This window comes from Phyllobates terribilis, unplaced genomic scaffold, assembly GCF_046119375.1.
Source record: "Phyllobates terribilis strain yellow unplaced genomic scaffold, ASM4611937v1 Scaffold_12__6_contigs__length_324123572, whole genome shotgun sequence".
In the NCBI taxonomy this organism is placed as follows: domain Eukaryota; kingdom Metazoa; phylum Chordata; class Amphibia; order Anura; family Dendrobatidae; genus Phyllobates; species Phyllobates terribilis.
This window is the reverse complement of record NW_027362772.1, coordinates 175,228,030-175,248,932: the sequence shown is the minus strand read 5'-3', so window position 1 is coordinate 175,248,932 and position 20,903 is coordinate 175,228,030. Positions and strand designations below refer to the sequence as shown.

The 20,903-nt window shown below is 46.2% G+C and overlaps 1 non-coding gene across 1 annotated transcript; it reads left to right on the top strand.

Moving 5' to 3' along the window:
- The first annotated feature begins 437 nt into the window (after nt 1-437).
- Nucleotides 438-510, top strand: TRNAF-GAA (transfer RNA phenylalanine (anticodon GAA)). Its single transcript has one exon. It is a non-coding gene; the product is annotated as a tRNA-Phe (tRNA).
- The last annotated feature ends 20,393 nt before the right edge of the window (nt 511-20,903 follow it).

Genomic DNA, 20,903 nt, shown 5'->3' with positions numbered 1-20,903 from the left:
ATGTGATACTGACATAAAAGTTTCACCACATTTTGGGACAAATGTTTTCACTTTCAACATTAACAATCAGTAGAATATTTTCTCTAAATTTGCATCTCTTTTCTTCACTTAAAATTGTTTGAACCTAAGAAGAAAATAAAGCTTGATGCAACATTATGCTTACAAATTGTGTTTTATGCTCAATCATCACCTGTCCTACAAAGACACATTCAGAATTAGCCTAGCGAATTGAGTAAATTTGAAAATGTAAAAAAAATGCAGAATTGCTGTTTTTTCTATTCATTCACAGAGAATTTATGTAAGTTCTTAAATATGTACGCAAAATAGCGGGACTTTCAAATATAGATAATCTTGCAAAAACAAGTCAAAGTAAAAATAAATACATCCAGTTGTGACATCTACAGTGTGTTGAACATTCCTGAATCTAAATGTGTCTTGCCGAAATAGGTCAGTTGGGAGAGCGTTAGACTGAAGATCTAAAGGTACATGGTTCAATCCTGGGTTTCGGCAAAAGTTTTTTTCTTCACCCATTAAATTTTAAGCAGAAAATAAACAAAGCATATGGACTGACTGTTTACAGAGAATGTAAAAATCCTAATCATTATAACTATCTACAGGAAAAAAAATGATAGAAACTTGAGAACTGAACACTTAACTTTTGAGGAAAATAATATTTTTTGTAATTTTTCCTTCATTCCGGACGTCATCACTTTGTTTTATTTTAGTTTGACTTAGCTGTATGAGGATTTAAAGGAAACCTGATAGCTAATACGGGCAGCATGTATCAGACACTAGCTGAATGATTTCAGCCATTTATGTTTGACTATGAATCGCTGTGGCTTTTCTGAGACAAATATGCTTCAAAAATATGGCAGGAACAAAGCTGTTTGGGGAAAAAGCCAGGATAGCAAAAAACACAAGCCCCAACTCAGGACCGTCATCTTTCCTTCTAAAAAATAGGGGTTTCCACGTTAATGGTAAGACAAAGAATCCACAGATTTGGCATTTCTCTAGCGAGTAGAGCCCACTTAAAATGTATGGGTTGCTTGTCTCCATAAGCGCAAGCTGGGCACTAAACTGGCTTATTTGCAATTCTGGATGCTGCAGAGTGAAAACACCTGTTGGACAAAAATAGTAATTGCCGGTGTTGATGAATTCATTATGAGGAGTAATTTATAAAATGGGATCACTTTGGAAGGGTTTCTGCTGTTTTGGTACTTTTGGAACTCCGCAAATGTCACCCTCAAAATATTCTTGCAAAATCTGCATTCCCAAAACACAAATAGCGCTCTTACTTTCAAAGCCCTGCTGTGTGACCAAACAGTAGTTTCTGAAGACATATGGGGCATCACCGCATTTCAATGAAATTGTGCAACTTTAGATATTTTCACAAGAAAAACTAAATATATATTGACTATTGTTGAGCGATACCTTCCGATATCAGGAAATATCGTATCGGATTGGATCGGGCCGATACCCAAAAAGTATCGGATATCGCCGATTCCGATACCGGAAACCAATGCAAGTCAATGGGACACAAATATCGGAATGAAAATAAACCCTTTCTTTCCTTGTAGGTTAATTCTACATGAAGTAAAACATCTAAGAATAATGTAGAATGACATGAAAAGCCGGCAATTCATCAGCGGCATTCACCGGTACCCGACAATTTACAACAGAAAGAATAGAGCTTCACACATAGATTAGGTGACAGTGTTGCTTACTGTACTTGTCATTTAGTGTAAAGGATTTTTTAAAAAAATAATAGTGTTTTCGTGCACCGTCTCTTTAAGAAAGCCGGCCGGCAATTCAGCATCTGTACCCGACAATTTAGAATAGAAGGAATAGAGCTTCACACATAGATTAGATAGATAGAAACATGTCAGTCACATATATATGAAGTACAGTGACAGTGTTGATTACTGTACTTGTCATTTAGTGTTAAAATAAAGGATTTATTTAAAAAAAAATTGGCGTGGGGTTCCCCTTAATTTTAGGCTCTAGCGGAGGTTAAGCAGACAGCTGGGGCAAATGTTTGAAGCCTGGGAAGGGGGTAATACCCACGGAGCTTCCCAGGCAACTAATATCAGCCCCCAGCTGAATACCTAGCCTTTACTAGCTATTAAAATGGGGGAACCCCCCCAAAAAAATAACGTGGGGTCCCCCCTAATTTAATAGCTAGCAAAGGCTAGGCAGACAGCTGGGGGCTGATTTTAATAGCCCAGGAAGGGTGCCATGAATATTGGCCCCCTCCCAGGCTAGAAACACCAGCCGTCAGCCGCCCCAGAAATGGCGCATCCATAGGATGCGCCAATTCTGGCACTTAGCCTCGCTCTTCCCACTGCCCTGTAGCGGTTGCAGTGGGGTAATTAGGCTGGGGTTGATGTCAGCTTATAATGCCAGCTGACATCAAGCCCAGGTTAGTAATGGAGAGGCGTCTATAAGACACCCCCATTACTAACCCCATAGTCAAAGTTAAAAGAAAACACAAACACAAAGAATAAAGTCCTTTAATTGAAATAAACACACAATTCTTTATTGTTCTAAATTAAACCATACTTACCATCACGCCCATTCCAGCTGAAGCCAACGATCTCCTGCAATAAAAGAAAAATAATAAAGCAACATCATCCTTACCTTTCGATGGTTCCCAGGACAGCTCCAGCTCTGCTACATCGAGATGACAGGCTGGACCGCAGCAGAACGCTGCCATCCAGCCTGTCATCCCGCAGACACTGAGAAGCGCAGGCATGCTTGCGCTCCTCAGTGTCTCTCTGTGACGTCATCCAGATGAGCCGAGTTAATGTCCAATGAACTCAGCTCACCTCATGCACGTCACTGACAGCGTGGAAAAATTCTCCTGCACTCAGCGCTTCAGCGTGAGAATTCTCCCACGCTGTCAGTGACATACATGAGGTGAGGTCATGTCCAATGAACTCAGCTCACCTCATGCACGTCACTGACAGCGTGGGAAAATTCTCACGTCAAGTGCTGAGTGCAGGAGAATTTTCCCACGCTGTCAGTGACGTGCATGAGGTGAGCTGAGTTCATTGGACATGACCTCGGCTCATCTTTATGCCGTCACAGCCAGACACTGAGGAGTGGAAGTATGCCTGCGCTTCTCAGTGTCTGCGGGATGACAGGCTGGATGGCAGCGTTCTGCTGCGGTCCAGCCTGTCATCTCGATGTAGCAGAGCTGAAGCTGTCGTGGGAGCCATGGAAAGGTAAGGATGATGTTGCTTTATTATTTTACTTTTATTGCAGGAGATCGTTGGCTTCAGCTGGAATGGGCGTGATGGTAAGTATGGTTTAATTTAGAACAATAAAGAATTGTGTGTTTATTTCAATTAAAGGACTTTTTTCTGGGTGTTGTGTTTTTTTAAATACTTTACTAGAAATTCATGGTGGTCATGTCTAATATTGGCGTGACCCCATGAATTTCGGGCTTAGGGCCCTTTATTACCCAGTGAGCCACCGCATCAGGGCCCTGGATGAGTTGGGTACAGCGCCAGAAGATGGCGCTTCTATGAACGCGCCATTTTCTGGGGCGGCTGCGGACTGCAATTTGCAGCGGGGGTGGCCCAGAAAGCTTGGGTCTCCCTGCGCTGCGGATTCCAGCCCCCAGCTGCCTAGTTGTACCTGGCTGGGCACAAAAATAGGGCGAAGCCCCACGCATTTTTTTTTTTAATTATTTCATGAAATTCATGGAATAATTAAGAAAAAAAGGGCTTCCCTATATTGTTGTGTCCGGCCAGGTACAAAATAGGCAGCTGGTGGTTGGGGGCAGCCTGTTCCTGCCTGCTGTACCTGGCTGGACACAAATATAGGGCGAAGCCCCACATAAATTTTTTTTTTAATAAATCCTTTATTTTAACACTAAATGAAATTTGAGGAGTTAATAAAGATGCAGTCCCTTATCTATTATTTATTTTTTAATTAATTTTTCCCAAAACTTTTGACGTGGGCTTCGCCATATTTTTGTATGCCAGCCAGGTACAGCATCCAGCTTCTATGAACGCGTCATTTTCCGGGGTGGCTGTGGACTGCAATTTTCAGTGGGGGGGCAGAAAGCTTGGGCCTCCCTGCGCTGCAGATTCCATCCCCCAGCTGCCAAGTTGTACCTGGCTGGACACAAAAATAGGGAGAAGCTTCACGTATTTTTTTTTTTTAATTATTTCATGAAATTCATGAAATAATTAAGAAAAAAAGGGCTTCCCTATATTGTTGTGTCCAACCAGGTACAAATAGGCAGCTGGTGGTTGGGGGCAGCCCGTTCCTGCCTGCTGTACCTGGCTGGACACAAATATAGTGCGAAGCCCCACGTCAATTTTTTTTAAATCATTTCAGGAAATTCATGAAATAATTAAAAAAAATTGATGTGGGGCTTCGCCCTATATTTGTGTCCAGTCAGGTACAGCAGGCAGGAACGGGCTGCCCCCAACCACCAGCTGCCTATTTGTACCTAGCCGGACACAACAATATAGGGAATCCCTTTTTTTCTTAATTATTCCATGAATTTCATGAATTTAAAAAAAAAATACGTGGAGCTTCGCCCTATTTTTGTGTCCAGCCAGGTACAACTAGGCAGCTGGGGGCTGGAATCCGCAGCGCAGGGAGGCCCAAGCTTTCTGGGCCCCACCCGCTGCAAATTGCAGTCCGCAGCCGCCCCGGAAAATGGCGCGTTCATAGAAGCGCCATCTTCTGGCGCTGTACCCAACTCATCCAGGGCCCTGGTGCGGTGGCTCACTGGGTAATAAAGGGGTTAAGGCCAGCTTGGCATTATCAGCTGGCTCTAAGCCCGAAATTCACGGGGTCACGCCAATATTAGACATGACCACCATGAATTTCTAGTAAAGTATTTAAAAAAAACACAAACACCCAGAAAAAAGTCCTTTAATTGAAATAAACACACAATTCTTTATTGTTCTAAATTAAACCATACTTACCATCACGCCCATTCCAGCTGAAGCCAACGATCTCCTGCAATAAAAGTAAAATAATAAAGCAACATCATCCTTACCTTTCCATGGCTCCCACGACGGCTCCAGCTCTGCTACATCGAGATGACAGGCTGGACCGCAGCACAACGCCGCCATCCAGCCTGTCATCCCGCAGACACTGAGAAGCGCAGGCATGCTTGCGCTCCTCAGTGTCTGGCTGTGACGGCATCCAGATGAGCCGAGTTAATGTCCAATGAACTCAGCTCACCTCATGCACGTCACTGACAGCGTGGGAAAATTTTCACGCTGAAGCGCTGAGTGCAGGAGAATTTTCCCACGCTGTCAGTGACGTGCATGAGGTGAGCTCATGTCCAATGAACTCAGCTCACCTCATGTATGTCACTGACAGCGTGGGAGAAGTCTCACGCTGAAGCGCTGAGTGCAGGAGAATTTTCCCACGCTGTCAGTGACGTGCATGAGGTGAGCTGAGTTCATTGGACATGACCTCGGCTCATCTGGATGCCGTCACAGCCAGACACTGAGGAGCGCAAGCATGCCTGCGCTTCTCAGTGTCTGCGGGATGACAGTCTGGATGGCAGCGTTCTGCTGCGGTCCAGCCTGTCATCTCGATGTAGCAGAGCTGAAGCTGTCCTGGGAACCATGGAAAGGTAAGGATGAGGTTGCTTTATTATTTTTCTTTTATTGCAGGAGATCGTTGGCTTCAGCTGGAATGGGCGTGACTGTAAGTATAGTTTAATTTAGAACAATAAAGAATTGTGTCTTTATTTCAATTAAAGGACTTTTTTCTGGGTGTTTGTGTTTTTTTAAATACTTTACTAGAAATTCATGGCGGTCATGTCTAATATTGGCGTGACCCCATGAATTTCGGGCTTAGGGCCAGCTGATAATGCCAAGCTGGCCTTAACCCCCTTATTACCCAGTGAGCCACCGCACCAGGGCCCTGGATGAGTTGGGTACAGCGCCAAAAGATGGCGCTTCTATGAACGCGCCATTTTCCGGGGCGGCTGCGGACTGCAATTTGCAGCGGGTGGGGCCCAGAAAGCTTGGGCCTCCCTGCGCTGCGGATTCCAGCCCTCAGCTGCCTAGTTGTACCTGGCTGGACACAAAAATAGGGCGAAGCCCCACGTATTTTTTTTTTTAATTATTTCATGAAATTCATGGAATAATTAAGAAAAAAAGGGCTTCCCTATATTGTTGTGTCCGGCTAGGTACAAATAGGCAGCTGGTGGTTGGGGGCAGCCCGTTCCTGCCTGCTGTACCTGACTGGACACAAATATAGTGCGAAGCCCCACATAATTTTTTTTTAATTATTTCATGAATTTCCTGAAATAATTAAAAAAAAATTGACGTGGGGCTTTGCACTATATTTGTGTCCAGCCAGGTACAGCAGGCAGGAACGGGCTGCCCCCAACCACCAGCTGCCTATTTGTACCTGGTTGGACACAACAATATAGGGAAGCCCTTTTTTTCTTAATTATTCCATGAATTTCATGAAATAATTAAAAAAAAAAAAACGTGGAGCTTCTCCCTATTTTTGTGTCCAGCCAGGTACAACTAGGCAGCTGGGGGCTGGAATCTGCAGCGCAGGGAGGCCCAAGCTTTCTGCCCCCCCCCCGGCTGAAATTTGCAGTCCACAGCCGCCCCGGAAAATGGCGCTTCATAGAAGCTGGATGCTGTACCTGGCTGGCATACAAAAATATGGCGAAGCCCACGTCAAAAGTTTTGGGAAAAATTAATTAAAAAATAAATAATAATTTAGGGACTGCATCTTTATTAACTTCTCAAATGTCATTTAGTGTTAAAATAAAGGATTTATTTAAAAAAAAAATGGCGTGGGATCCCCCATAATTTTAGTCTCTAGCGGAGGTTAAGCAGACGGCTGGGGCATATGTTTGAAGCCTGGGAAGGGGGTAAAACCCACGGAGCTTCCCAGGCTACTAATATCAGCCCCCAGCTGAATACCTAGCCTTTACTAGCTATTAAAATGGGGGACCCCCCCCAAAAAAATGACGTGGGGTCCCCCCTATTTTAATAGCTAGCAAAGGCTAGGCAGACAGCTGGGGGCTGATATTAATAGCCCCGGAAGGGTGCCATGAATATTGGCCCCCTCCCAGGCTAGAAACACCAGCCGTCAGCCGCCCCAGAAATGGCGCATCCATAGGATGCGTCAATTCTGGCACTTAGCCTTGCTCTTCCACGCTGCCCTGGTGCGGTGGCAGGGGGTAATAGTGGTGGGGTTCATGTCAGCGCCAGCTGCCATGAAGCCCAGGTTAGTAATGATGGGCGTCTATAAGACACCCCCATTACTAACCTACAAAGTGTTAAAAAGAAAAAACACACTACACCAAGAAAAAAATAATTTATTTGAAATAAACCACACCATTTTATTTAATTCTTAGTTTACTAAAAATAATAGTTACCTGTACACATTCCTGCGCTGATCTCCCATGCACAGCTGTCACATCTGGAGATGGTGACAGCTGTGCATGGCTGCTGTAAGCTCACACTGCCGGGAACACGTCCGCTCCCGGCAGCGGGAGCCACTGACTGAGGTCACCGCAGTGCATTCAGGCAGCGCAGCTCCGGAGACCTCCTTTACGGCACTGCTGTACCGTGGGAATTTCTCACGATACAGCAGGGCCGTAAAGGAGCTAACCGGAGCAGCGCTGCCTGAACTCCGGTGAACCCTTACGGCCCCGTCATTGTAGCGGCGGCAGCGGTTCAGAGCGGTCACATTCTATGTGGCTGCTCTAAACTGGAGATCTTCGTGGGACACTCGTGGACAACTACGGAGGGGTAAGGATAAGGTTGTGGTTTATTATTTTATATTTTATTACAGGAGATCGATGGCTTCGGGGAATTAGGTGTCTAGGTGAGTATAGGTGTAGTTTTTTATTTTTTACTTTATTTTAGGTGGCGATCGGCGGGGACAGGTAATGTATAAACTAATTTCTTTTAGGTAACCACTGGCCACCAATGACATGTATTTAACATTTATTGGGGACACAGAAGGGCAATTTAAATAGCAGGATCAGGCTGATGGGAACTACTGCTCCCATCGAGCTGATCCTGCTGGCACGAGTGGACGGGGGACAGACATAGGCCGATGGGAGTAGTAGTGTCACATCGGCCTATGTCTGCCTGCACGCACAGACACCGCGCACACATCGCACAGACACCGCACACACCCGCACACAACGCACAGACACCGCAAACACCCGCAGACATCGCACAGACACCGCGCACACCCGCACAAACATCGCACAGACACCCCGCACACACTAATCATGACGGGCTGATGGTCTGGGAGGTGTGGCTGACCTGTGCGGCCATGGGAAAGTTCATGTGAGTTCATGCAGTCAAGCATGAACTCACATGAACCCTCTGAGGGCACCGCGGCGACTTCAAATGAACAGCTGATCGGCATCACCTGATACCTCAGCTGTTCATTTGAAATAACCGGCGGGAAAGCGCAGCACAGAACGGGAAAGCCGGCGGTGAAGTCTTTTCACTGCCGGCTTCCCCGCCCGGGTCCTTCGCTCCCCGCTCCTTTGTGCTGCACTCCCCACCCGGTCCTAATTTACGATTGGGATTGGAGGTGGCGAGGGGAGCGGAGGATCGGGGTGGGAGGCTGCGGGGAAGCAGTATGGGGCTGTGTGATTGGTTAAAAGCCGGCGGCATTTTACCGCGCGCCGGCTTTTAAACAATCAGGAGAATTCTCCCCCGCTGGGATGGCATTCTGATGACAGGCTGGATCGCGCTGCCATCCAACTTGTCATCCTTCACAGACACTGCAGAGCACAGGCATTATGGGAACTTCCGATTCCGGTATTCGATATTGTAAAAGTATCGGAATTAAGTATCGGAATTCCGATACCGCGAATATCGGCCGATACCCGATATTACAGTATCGGAATGCTCAACACTAATATTGACCTAAATTTACCATTAATATAAAGTACAATGTGTTACAAAATATCACTATCAGAATCACGGGGATATGTTAAGCATTCCAGTGTTATTGCCACATAAAGTGATACATGTCAGATTTAAAAAAAGGTTATGAAGCTCAAAATTGGCTGTAACTAATAGGTTACGAATCAATATTAAAATAAAAGAAATCATGGTATATTTCCTTTCATCACAAGTAATGCTCATCTTTCTACTGCTTGGCTTAGAAAGAGTTAAATTACAAAAGCCAGAAGAAGTCAGGATTAGAGATGAGCGGTGTTGGAATCGAACTGTTCGCCAATCTCAAATTCGAGCTGTTTTGAGCGGTTTTCGATCCATTCGGCGAACACGAACGATTTGAAAAAATTCAGCTTTTCGAGGTAATGTTCGGTAACTGTTCGTGCACCAAAATCATAACTGGATTTTTTCACTGTAATGCTGATAATCAATGTTAATATGTAGTTTGAGTGTACAGCGGGGCGGGGGGAGGGGCAGGGGATGGATCTCTGCAAAAATAATGAAGATCTCCATTTTTTTTCTCTTTCCCACATTTACAGTGGGGCGGTGCAATCTGTCAGCCTATCAGCAGCGCACACACAGAGCGAACTGCTTTTTTTCACACAAGCAAGGGCATGTGTCATTGGCTGTGTATGTCACATGTCCTTGCCCTATAAGACCCAGCCATTTTCCCCGTCGCCACCATTTTCACACTGCTGCAGCTGCATGTTAGACGGCACGGCTGTTGCTGTGTGCGCTATACTTTCAGTGTTAATTTCAATCCAATTTTCTCAGAAATATACAGATAGCTTGGGAGTAGGGAATAGTTCTTATTGCAGTCCTTTTGAGGACTAGGTTACAGCATTTCCTACGACTTTTAACAGGCAGGTCTGTGCTCTTAAATAGACAGCTTGGGAGTAGGGACTAGTTTTAATTGCAGTCCTTTTGAGGACTAGGTTACAGCATTTCCTACGACATTTTGCCAGGCAGGTCTGTGCCAGTGCTGTGCTAGTGTTTTCACAGCATTTGGCTAAATCTAGCTAAGCAAATCCTTTTTGGCCTCTTGCAGTGTGTGTTAGTCTGTGGAGTAGCGTATCTGTGTTGCAAGCTACACCACCTGTGTATAGAATACAATTTTTTTTACTGCTCCTAGCCAAGTAAAACCTTTTGGGCATAGCATCATTCTATTACGCCATCTGTACTAAGCTCCACCAGCTTGCAAATTAGAAATAATTTTTATCTGCATCTTGCTCGGAGAATAATTTTGGGCCTGTAGCAGTGTGTGGGACTTATTGTATTAGTCCATCTATACTATGTTCCACCAGCTTGCAAATTAGAAATAATTTTTATCTGCATCTAGTTCGGAAAATAATTTTGGGCCTGTAGCAGTGTGTGGGACTTATTGTATTAGTACATCTATACTAAGCTCCACCAGCTTGCAAATTAGAAATAATTTTTATCTGCATCTAGCTCGGAAAATAATTTTGGGCCTGTAGCAGTGTGTGGGACTTATGGTATTAGTCCATCTATACTAAGCTCCACCAGCTTGCAATTTAGAAATAATTTTTATCTGCATCTAGCTCTGAAAATAATTTTGGGCCTGTAGCAGTGTGTGGGACTTATTCTATTAGTCCATCTATACTAACCTCCACCAGCTTGCAAATTAGAAATAATTTTTTATCTGCATCTAGCTCGGAAAATAATTTGGGGCTTGTAGCAGTGTGTGGGACTTATTCTATCAGTCTATCTATACTAAGCTCCACCAGCTTGCAAATTAGAAATAATTTTTAGCTGCATCTAGCTCGGAAAATAATTTTGGGCTTGTATCAGTGTGTGGGACTTATTCTATTAGTCCATCTATACTAAACACCACCACCATTGAATGTAATTAAATTGTTTTACTGCATCTAACCCAGCCAATCCTTTTGGGCTAATACCACAGTTTGGCCACTCAGCTCTGCTCGGTTCCCATCCATCGTTTTTTGTGCAAACAACTCCAGAGTTGTCAATTAGTTAACCACCAAAATGAGTGGAAAAAGGCCTGCTGCTGGTGGAAAGGGGAATAGGCATTTTGGGAAGGGAAAAAAAGGTTGTGTCCGTGGGGTAGGTGTTAAAGCAACAGTAACATCTGCAGAAGAAAGACGATCTTCCAGCAAAACTAAGATGTCTACTTCTTTTAGAGGACAATGTGATACGATCCCTTTCTTACGGCCACGCCAATCGCTACAAATTCCAGATGAGGCACAAAAAGAGCAGGTGCTTCAACGGCTATCAAGTGCTCCTTTAAGTGGGCTCTCCTCCACCTCAACTTCAACATCTCAAATACTTCAGTCCTCAGAGGTGTCACCCCAATCGCACTTGCTTCCTCACAGCTCCCAAGTCTCCAGCTGAACGTCTGAGTTTGGGGTAGATCAGATGGTTGAATCTGCAGAGCTGTTTACTAGTGTTGAGCCACCCCCGTAGTGTTCGAGTTCGTTTCATCGAACATCCGTATGTTCTACGAACTGTTCGTCGAACTGTTCGTCGAACACCGTTTAAACCAATGGCAGGTAATCAAAAACACATAGGAACGCATAGAAAACACATAGAAAAACACTTCAAAGGTGTCCAAAAGCTGACAAACTGCTCAGAAGATACAACTAACACATAGAAAAGTGACAAGTACATATAGTCATTCGAAAAGAAAAGAGGTGGAGGAGTAAAAGGAGGGGGAAACACAGATATAGGCATGTCATGCCCTTCTAAAACCAAAAAAGTGCGAAGCCGACATGGCCAGTCCGTTCCTTCCCGTGCGACCTCCGTGTCGCCGGGTTTGTGCCAGAGCTGCGTTGGACCCTGACGGCCAGTCCACCTCTCCCAATACTGGTGCCTGTCCGCTGGTGGTTCGAGCGAGCCCCCCTGCGGTGGAGGAAGGTCTAAGCTTTTTAATTTAAATTGTCTCTCTAATTTGAATGGGTACACTTTAAATCCTTTTACAAGGATCTATTGGAGGGCAAGTCTGATGCCAGCAGCTGCGTGAATTCCAGCTCCAGTAGCGTCCACTTAAGCTGCTGCAGTTAAAAAGCTTTTATAAGGATTGAGCTTGGCGGTCCACCACAAGGCGTCCTACCGCAAGTCCCAGCCCCTGTGCCTTGGGGTGCCTCCTGATGCTCTTCACTGAGTGTCCCAGGGGCCCGAAGCATTTCCTTTGAAAAAATTAAGTGTCCAAACTACAGGTGGTGTAGCTTGCTTAACAGCTGGGATAATCCGCTGACTAGCATACACTGCTACTAGGCACAAAGTATTTCCTGGGCTAGATGCAGTTAAAAATTTGTAATTAGATACTCACGTTGGATGCTGAGAAAGCATTCCATAGAGTCTCCTAGCATGCCATATATTATTCTCTTAAAAAGCTTGGGGTAGGGGTCTAGGGGACCATTTTAAATCCAAAATCACGGTCCTGTATTGCAATACGTCACCTAGGCTGAAGATAAATGGAATATTTTCATCACCTTTCATAATCACCAATGGGACAAGGCAGGGATGTCCTCTGTCCCCTCTCTTATACATCCTAGTCACGGAGCACCTGCTCTCATCAATTCGCCATAACCCCAATATTAGGTGGATTGAGGTGGGAGGCACCGAGTACAAGTGCTCTGCATTTGCTGATGATGTCCTAGTATATATCACTGAATCACATATATCCATCCCTGCTGTTATGGCTGAAATAGATCACTTTGTTACATGGTCAAATTTTAAAATCAATGCAGCGAAGTCTGAGGCCCTCGATGTTTTCCTCCCCAAATCCATACAGGATTCCATCCAGTCCAACTTTCCCTTTGCCTGGCCCTCACAGGGTATCAAATACTTAGGAATTCGTATTCATGGAGACCTCTCCGGTCTATGTTATCTTAATTTTGGGCCCTTTATTGAACAACTCCATACACACCACGTTTGTCAAGTTAGAACTGTAAGATTCACTATGTGAACCACTGTTGTTTTGTGGAAAAGCACATGTACACTGTTTTCCAAATTATTATGCAAAAAGTGTTTATGAGTGATAAGGTAAGAATTTTTTGTTTGTCAGTTAAACTCATTGATGGTGATGTGTGTCAGGGCTCTTTATATCACTGTAAGCAATTGTAGACACCTGTGCTAATTAGTTTGGCAGGTGTGTCCAATGAAAGGCAAGACTACTTAAGAAAGCTGTCCCACATTATTAAGCAGCCTACATTTTCTGCCAAAAAGGGAAAGACAAAGGATGTGTCGGCTGCTGAGAAGCATCAAATTGTGGAGTGTATAGGTCAAGGCATGACTACAATCAACATTGCTTCATCGTGATCATCGCACAATCAAGAAGTATGTAGCTGATTCACAGTACACACGTGTGCGTGCTGATAAGGGAAAATTGAGGACTCTTTCCGACAGGCAATTACGTCAGGTTAAAAGAGCAGCATCAAAAAAGCCTTGTCATAGCAGCAGACAAGTTTTTGAAGCTGCTGGTGCCTCCAACGTCCCCCGAACAACAAGATGCAGGGTCCTTCAGAGGTTTGCAGCTGTGCGCAAGCCATTCTGTCGACCTCCTCTATCCACTGTACAGAAGCAGAAACGGCTCCAGTGGGCCAAACAATACATGAAGACTGACTTCAAAACTGTTTTGTTCACCGATGAGTGCCGTGCAACGCTCGATGGTCCAGATGGATGGAGTGGAGGATGGCTGGTTGATGGACACCCCATGCAAACACGGCTACAGCGCCAACAAGGAGGATGTGGAGTAATGTTTTGGGCTGGAATCATGGGGAGAGAGATTCTCAGCCCCTTTAGAATCCCTGAAGGGGTAAAGATGAACTCCATAATGTATGTGGAGTTTCTCAAACAGCACTTCCTGTCATGGTTCTAGAAGAAGAACCGTGTATTCCGCAGCAAGATCATTTTCATGCATGATAATGCACCGTCTCATGCTGCACATAACATATCTGCATCTCTGGCTGATATGGGCATAAAAGGGGACAAACTTATTGTGTGACCCCCATGCTCCCCTGACCTCAACCCCATTGAGAACCTCTGGAGCATCATCAAAAGGAGTGTCTATGATGGCGGGAGGCAGTTCACATCTAAGCAACAGCTCTGGGAGGGTATTCTGTCCTCATGCAAAACAGTTGAAGCAGAATCCATCCAAAACCTGACAAATTCACTGGATGAGAGAGTTCAGAAGCTCCTTTCGAACAAGGGGTCCTATGTGCAAATGTAACATCACCTAGAATAAAGTTTTGAGTTGAAAACTGTTTAATTTCAGTTCCTAATAACCTGCTAATGCTTATAATTTCAAAAATGACAATTTTTTGTTCTTTATTAAAATGAAAAGGTTGATCGTGTGGCAACCCAGTAGTCAGGATTACTTCGAATTCTGACAATTTGAGGGTCATGTTGCAGGTAGTGCAGCAAGAAGGCACTCATGTGTCTTGCGCATCTAGGAGCCCCAAAATTATTTTCTTGGCTAGATACAGCTAAAAATTATTATTAATTTGCAATCTGGTGGAGCTTAGTATAGATAGCCTAATAGAATCAATACTGCAAACTGCTACAAGGCCCAAATTATTTTCCAGCCAAGATACAGATAAACATGATTAGTAATTTTAAATCTGGTAGAGTTTAGTATAGATGGCCTAATAGAATCAGTACTACAAACTGCTACAAGGCCCAAATTGTTTTCCAGATAAGATACAGATAAACATGATTAGTAAATTCAAAGCTTAAAATGGTTGGTGAGGTGATTTTAACAAATCATCAAGCTTTTACTCTCCCCAGGATGACACAGGGGTAGAAAAGTCCTTTCGGATCCATGATTTGTTCATCTTTATGAACGTGAGTCTGTCTACATTATCAGTGGAGAGCCGCGTGCGCTTATCTGTCAGCACACCACCAGCAGCGCTGAACACACGTTCAGACAGAATGCTGGCTGCGGGGCATGACAAGATTTCCAAGATGTAAGTGGCGAGCTCCGGCCATTTATCCAGATTGGAAGTCCAAAAAGAGCTAGGGTCCAGTGACACAGTCATGGCTTCAATGTTTACTTGGAGATGCTCCTGTACCATCGTCTCTAGGCGTTGACTATGTGTCAGACTTGTTGTCTCCTGTGGCCTTGCAAAGGATGGGCTAAAAAAGTGGTGAAATGATTCCGCAAAATTGATGTTATCAGCAGATACTGTGTTTCTGTTACGTTTTGAGTGCTGAACACTCGACGGTCCCATGGTTGGCAAGTTAGAACTGTGAGATTCACTACGTGCACCGTTGGTGTTTTGTGGAAAAGCACATGTAAAATTCTGCAACAGTCTCTGCTGATACTCCTGCATGCGTGCATCCATTTCTATGGCAGGAATAAGTTCTGCAAATTTACTTTTGTACTGAGGATCTAAGAGTGTGGCAACCCAGTAGTCAGGATTATTTCGAATTCTGACAATTCGAGGGTCATTTTACAGGTAATGCAGCTAGAAGACACTCATGTGTCTTATGCATCCAGGAGCACCAAGTCCCTGTTGTGTTGGTGGCGAGGTAACAATCATGCTTCCTTCCTCTGCCCTCTCCCCCCAACCTCGCACAATAGAAATGTGATCAAGGTCTCCCTCATCTGATGAGTCTTCCAACAGTTCGTCCTCCACTTCTTCCTGGGCTCCTGCACCTTCCTCACTAGTTTGGCTGCTACCATGCGCCCTGGTAATACCTTCTCCCCCACCCTCACATGCCTGCTGCCTTGGTGTTGCCGACCGTCTGGACCTTGCAGATGTTAGCCCTTCCGCATACAACTCCTCCTCTACTTCCTCCACCTCCTCTTATGCCACCACCTGTCTCCGAATTCTGTTTAACATGTGCTCCAGCATGTAAATCACAGGAATAGTCATACTGATAATGGCATCGTCAGCATTAAACATCTTCGTCGCCATTTCAAAACTGTGAAGAAGGGTGCATAGGTCCCTGATCTGAGACCACTCCTCCAGCGTGATTTGCCCCTCCTCTGGATCTCGTTGGCCCAGGCTATACATCAGAACATATTGCACCAGGGCTTGTCGGTGCTGCCACAGTCGCTGCAAAATGTTCAGAGTTGAATTCCACCGGGTAGGCAAATCGAATTTTAGCTGGTGAAGTGACAGGCCCAACGACTTCTGTAGAGATGTAAGTCGCTGAGCTGCGGGATGCGAACGGTGGAAGTGAGCACACAGCGACCGTGCCCTCTGCAGAAGGCCATCTAGTCTGGGATAGTGGGCTAAAAATTGCTGGACAACCAGGTTCAACACGTGAGCCATACAAGGCACGTGTGTGACATTGCCCCGGCGAAGGGCCGCAGCGAGGTTTGCAGCATTGTCGCACACGGCCTTCCCTGGTTTCAGGTCCAGTGGAGACAACCATTCATGAAACTGGTTCTCCAGAGCTGACCACAACTCCTCAGCTGTGTGACTCACATTTCCCAGACATTTCAAAGTAAAAACCGCCTGATGACGTTGAGCTCTGCTGCCTGCATAACAAGGAGGTGTGCAGGATCCCTTCTGCGCAGTTAGAAAGCATGTGGCATGACAAGACAGGCTTTGGGTGCAGGTTGAGGACCGAGAGGAGTTTGAGGAGGCAGAAGCACTGGAGGAACTTCGAGATAAAAAGGATTGACTGTAGCATACCTGGCGGCGTTCTTGCATGGTGTTCCATCTCTCATCATGCAAGATCGCAAACTTCATCTCCCGCCCAGCTTCCTGGTCTGGCTTCTTTCCTTGTGCTCTGCTCTACTTTGGCTGCATAGGGCGACGCCCGCTGAACTTCCTGTTTCTTGAAGCTGCTGCGGACACGCCCCTGTTGCATCTTCAGCCTATTGCTGTCCATCTTTGGGTATTTATTCCACCTTCTTCCTCAGGATGGTGCCTGAGCATTGTGTCCTGTCAGTTGGCTTTTTGTCTCTGACGTGCCAGGTCCTATCCTGTTTTCCTGCCTGTTTTCCAGTTCTGTGTCTGAACTGTGGTCTGTTCTTGTGAACACGCTTCCAGCCTGTTCTTTCGCCTTCTAGGGGCCGTATTCCTAGATCTGCCTGTCTGTGCCTTGCGGTATCTGTTCCTGTCTGAACAGTGTCCTGTTTGTCTTCCAGCCTTGCTGTATTTGTTCCCGTTCCTCTGTTCCCAGTTGTCTGTGCCTCGTTTCTACTTTAGCATTTTCTCCCTTTTCCCTCTATGTCTGTTTTCTGCGTCTTTCTGCAGAGTCTGAACTTGCTCCTAAATTCCTTCTCGTCGTCTCTGTACCTCTGTTGTGAATTTAGTGTACGCTCGCTACTTCTTTGTAAGTACTTTGTGTGCTTCTGGTTCTGCCTTTCCTTCTCCGTCTGTTCTTTGTGAACAGAGTCCTATCCCCTTGCCTTGTCTCGTTCGCCGCTATCCGGTTTCCGCTCTGCTTCTGCCTCGCCTACAGCTCTGCGGTTTCCGCTCTGCTCCTGCCTTGTTTACCGCTCTGCGGTTTCCGCTCTGCTCCTGCTTAGCTTGCCGCTCTTGCGGTTTCTGCTCTGCTCCTGCCTTGTTTGCCGCTCTTGCGGTTTCTGCTCTGCTCCTGACTTGTTTGCCGCTCTGTGGTTTCCGCTCTGCTCCTGCCTTCTTAGCCGCTCTGCGGTTTCCGCTCTGCTCCTGCCTTGTTTACCGCTCTGCGGTTTCCACTCTGCTCCTGCCTTGTTTACCGCTCTGCGGTTTCCGCTCTGCTCCTTCCTTGTTTGCCGCTCTGCGGTTTCCGCTCTGCTGCGGCCTTCTTAGCCGCTCTGCGGTTTCCGCTCTGCTCCTGCCTTGTTTATCGCTCTGCGGTTTCCGCTCTGCCCCTGCCTTGTTTGCCGCTCTGCGGTTTCCGCTCTGCTTCGGCCTTCTTAGCCGCTCTATGGTTTCCGCTCTGCTCCTGCCTTGTTTACCGCTCTTGCGGTTTCCATTCTGCTCTTTCCATTCTGCTCTTGCCTTGCTTGCTGCTCCGGCAGTCCTGTCCTGCTCTGCTTCTGCTCGCTGGTCCGGCAGCCCCGTCCTGCTCTGCATCTGCTCGCTGCTCCGGCAGTCCTGTCCTGCTCTGCTTCTGCTCGCTGCTCCGGCAGCCCCGTCCTGCTCTGCATCTGCTCGCTACTCTGGCAGTCCTGTCTTGCTCTGCTTGTGCTCGCTGCTCCGGCAGTCCCGTCCTGCTCTGCTCTTGCCCACCGCTTCGGGCGTTCCCTCTCTGCTGTGTTTGGCTACCGCATCTGCGGTTCTGTTTCTGTGACCCAGTCTGTACTGGGTCTTGTCCTCTCTGTGCTCCAGCCCGTCCTTTCAGCCAGTACCTCCCTGCATGCATATTCGCCTGTATCCACCCGTCTGCATACCTGCCGTGTTCGCTTATATCCACCAGTCTGTGCCAGCCTAACCTGCCTGTTCCAGTAATCCCTGTGTGGGTCAACCCCCGTGTCCGGAGTTTGACCTGGAGTAGCACCTGGTCCCTCTGCCCGGTTTCTCCCTGGTGCACTGGCGTCGTATGCCGTCGTGCCATCTTGGTCGGATTGGCCAGATACTTAGTCATGCCCCTCCAGGCACTCTCCGGTTCATGGTCCAGTGGAACCACTTCTCCCGCACACGCCAGTCAGTCCGGGCGTGTGCATAACATTGATGCACAACTCGTGGGGACAGCAAGACTTGGACAGCAGCCCCTTGTCCTGCTGTCACCATAGTTACCCAGTGCCCAGTCAGCGACATGTAACGCCCATGTCCATGCCTACTCGTCCAAGTGTTTGTGGTGAAATGCACCCTGTTACACACAGAGTTTCTCAAAGAAGCGGTGATGTTGTGTGCGACATGCTGGTGGAACGCAGGCACACCTTTCTTTGAGAATTAGTGCCAACTGGGCATCTGGTACTGGGGCACTGCGATGGCCATAAGGTCTGGAAAATCCTCTGTGTCCACCAGGCGGAAAGGCAGCATTTCTGTAGCCAAGAGCTTGCAGATGGTGAAATTCAACCTCTTTGCTTTCTCATGGCTTGGAGGAAATGGTCTTTTACTTGTCCACATCTGAGGGACCGAGGGCTGGCTGTTGTGCTTAGACGGAGTTGAGAAGGGTGTCCCCGGCAAACTGCCGGTCTGTGAGGAAGATGCAGGCGGACATGTTAGGTTGCCTTGATCCAAAGGTGGTGCTATCGATGTCGGACAGTGCTGAACACCAGCTGGTGTTTCCACCTCCAAAGAAAATGATGACCTACCAATCACGCTGGCTGTTGCGGGTAAAGCGGTGGCAGGTCTGCGTCCCAAAACAGGTGTGACTGCTGTCCCCCCAGTCACAGAGGATGAAGAGTCCGCGGTTGCACAAGAAGTGGCAGACGGTGGTTGGTCTGGCCGGCTAGGCCGCATTGTAGCACAATGATCTTCCCACTGCAACTTATGTTTCATATCCAAGTGCCGGTTCATGCATGAAGTACTCAAACTATGTATTTTTTGGCCTCTACTTAGCTTTTGCTGACAAATGTTACAGATAACACGAGTTGGGTCATCCTTATCGATTTGAAAAAATGCCCAGGCCATGCAAGGCTTAGCACCCATGCGACCTGAAGTGCCACCATGACTTGTGGTCAGAGGCAGAGTTATGTTTGAGGATTCAGTTGTTGACGTGCTTCCAGTACTACGTCTCTGTCCAGGAAGGCGCAAACTGACCTCGTCGTCACTAGCATCCTCCTCCACCTCCTCTGCTGACTAGAGATGAGCGTTGTTCTACTCGAACTGTTCACCAATCTCAAATTCGAGCTGTTTTGGGCGGTGTTCGAGCCGTTCGGCGAACACGAACAATTTGAGAAAAATTCGGCTGTTCGAGGTTATGTTCGATAACTGTTCGTGCACCAAAATCATAACTGTATTTTTTCTCAGTAATGATGAAAATTAATGTTAATACGCAGTTTGAGTGTACAGCGGGGTGGGGGGAGGGGCAGGGGATGGATCTCTGCAGGAACAATGAAGATCTCCATTTTTTTTTCTCTTTCCCGCATTTACAGTGGGGAGGTGCAATCTGTCAGCCTATCAGCAGCGCACACACGGAGCGAAGTGCTTTTTTTCACACAAGCAAGGGCATGTGTCATTGGCAGTGTATGTCACATGTCCTTGCCCTATAAGACAAAGCCATTTTCCCCGTCGCCACCATTTTCTCACTGCTGCAGCTGCGTGTTAGACGGCACCGCTGTTGCTGTGTGCGCTATACCTTCTTAATTTCAAGCCAATTTTCGCACAAATATACAGATAGCTTGGGAGTAGGGAATAGTTGTGATTGCAGTCCTTTTAAGGACTAGGTTACAGCATTTCCTACGACTTTTATCAGGGAGGTCTGTGCTCTTAAATAGATAGGTTGTGGGAGTAAAGACTAATTGTAATTGGAGTCCTTTTCAGGACTAGGTTACATGAGTTCCTATCAGTTTTTGCCAGGCAGGTCTGTGCCAGTGCTGTGCAAGTTTTTTTCACAGCATTTGGCTGAATCTAGCAAAGCTAATCCTTTTTGGCCTATTGCAGAGTGTGTTAGTCAGTGGAGTAGCCTATCTGTGTTGCAAGATATACCACCTGTGTATAGAATACCAATTTTTTTACTGCACGTAGTGAAGTAAAATCTTTTGGGCATAGCATCATTCTATTAGTCCATCTATACTGACCTCCATCAGGTTGTAAATTAAAACTAATTTTTATCCGCATCTACAGTACCTCTGAAAAAATATTTGGGCTTCTAGCAGTGTGTGGGACTTGTTCTATTAGTCCATCTATACTGACCTCCATCAGGTTGCAAACTGAATATATTTTTTTCTGCATCTACCTCTGAAAAAATATTGGGCTTCTAGCTGTGTGTGGGTCTTGTTCTATTAATCCATCTATACTGACCTCCATCAGGTTGCAAACTGAATATATTTTTTTCTGCATCTAGCTCTGAAAAAATATTTGGCCTTCTAGTAGTGTGTCGGACTTTCTCTATTAGTCCATCTATACTGACCTCCATCAGGTTGCAAATTAAAACTAATTT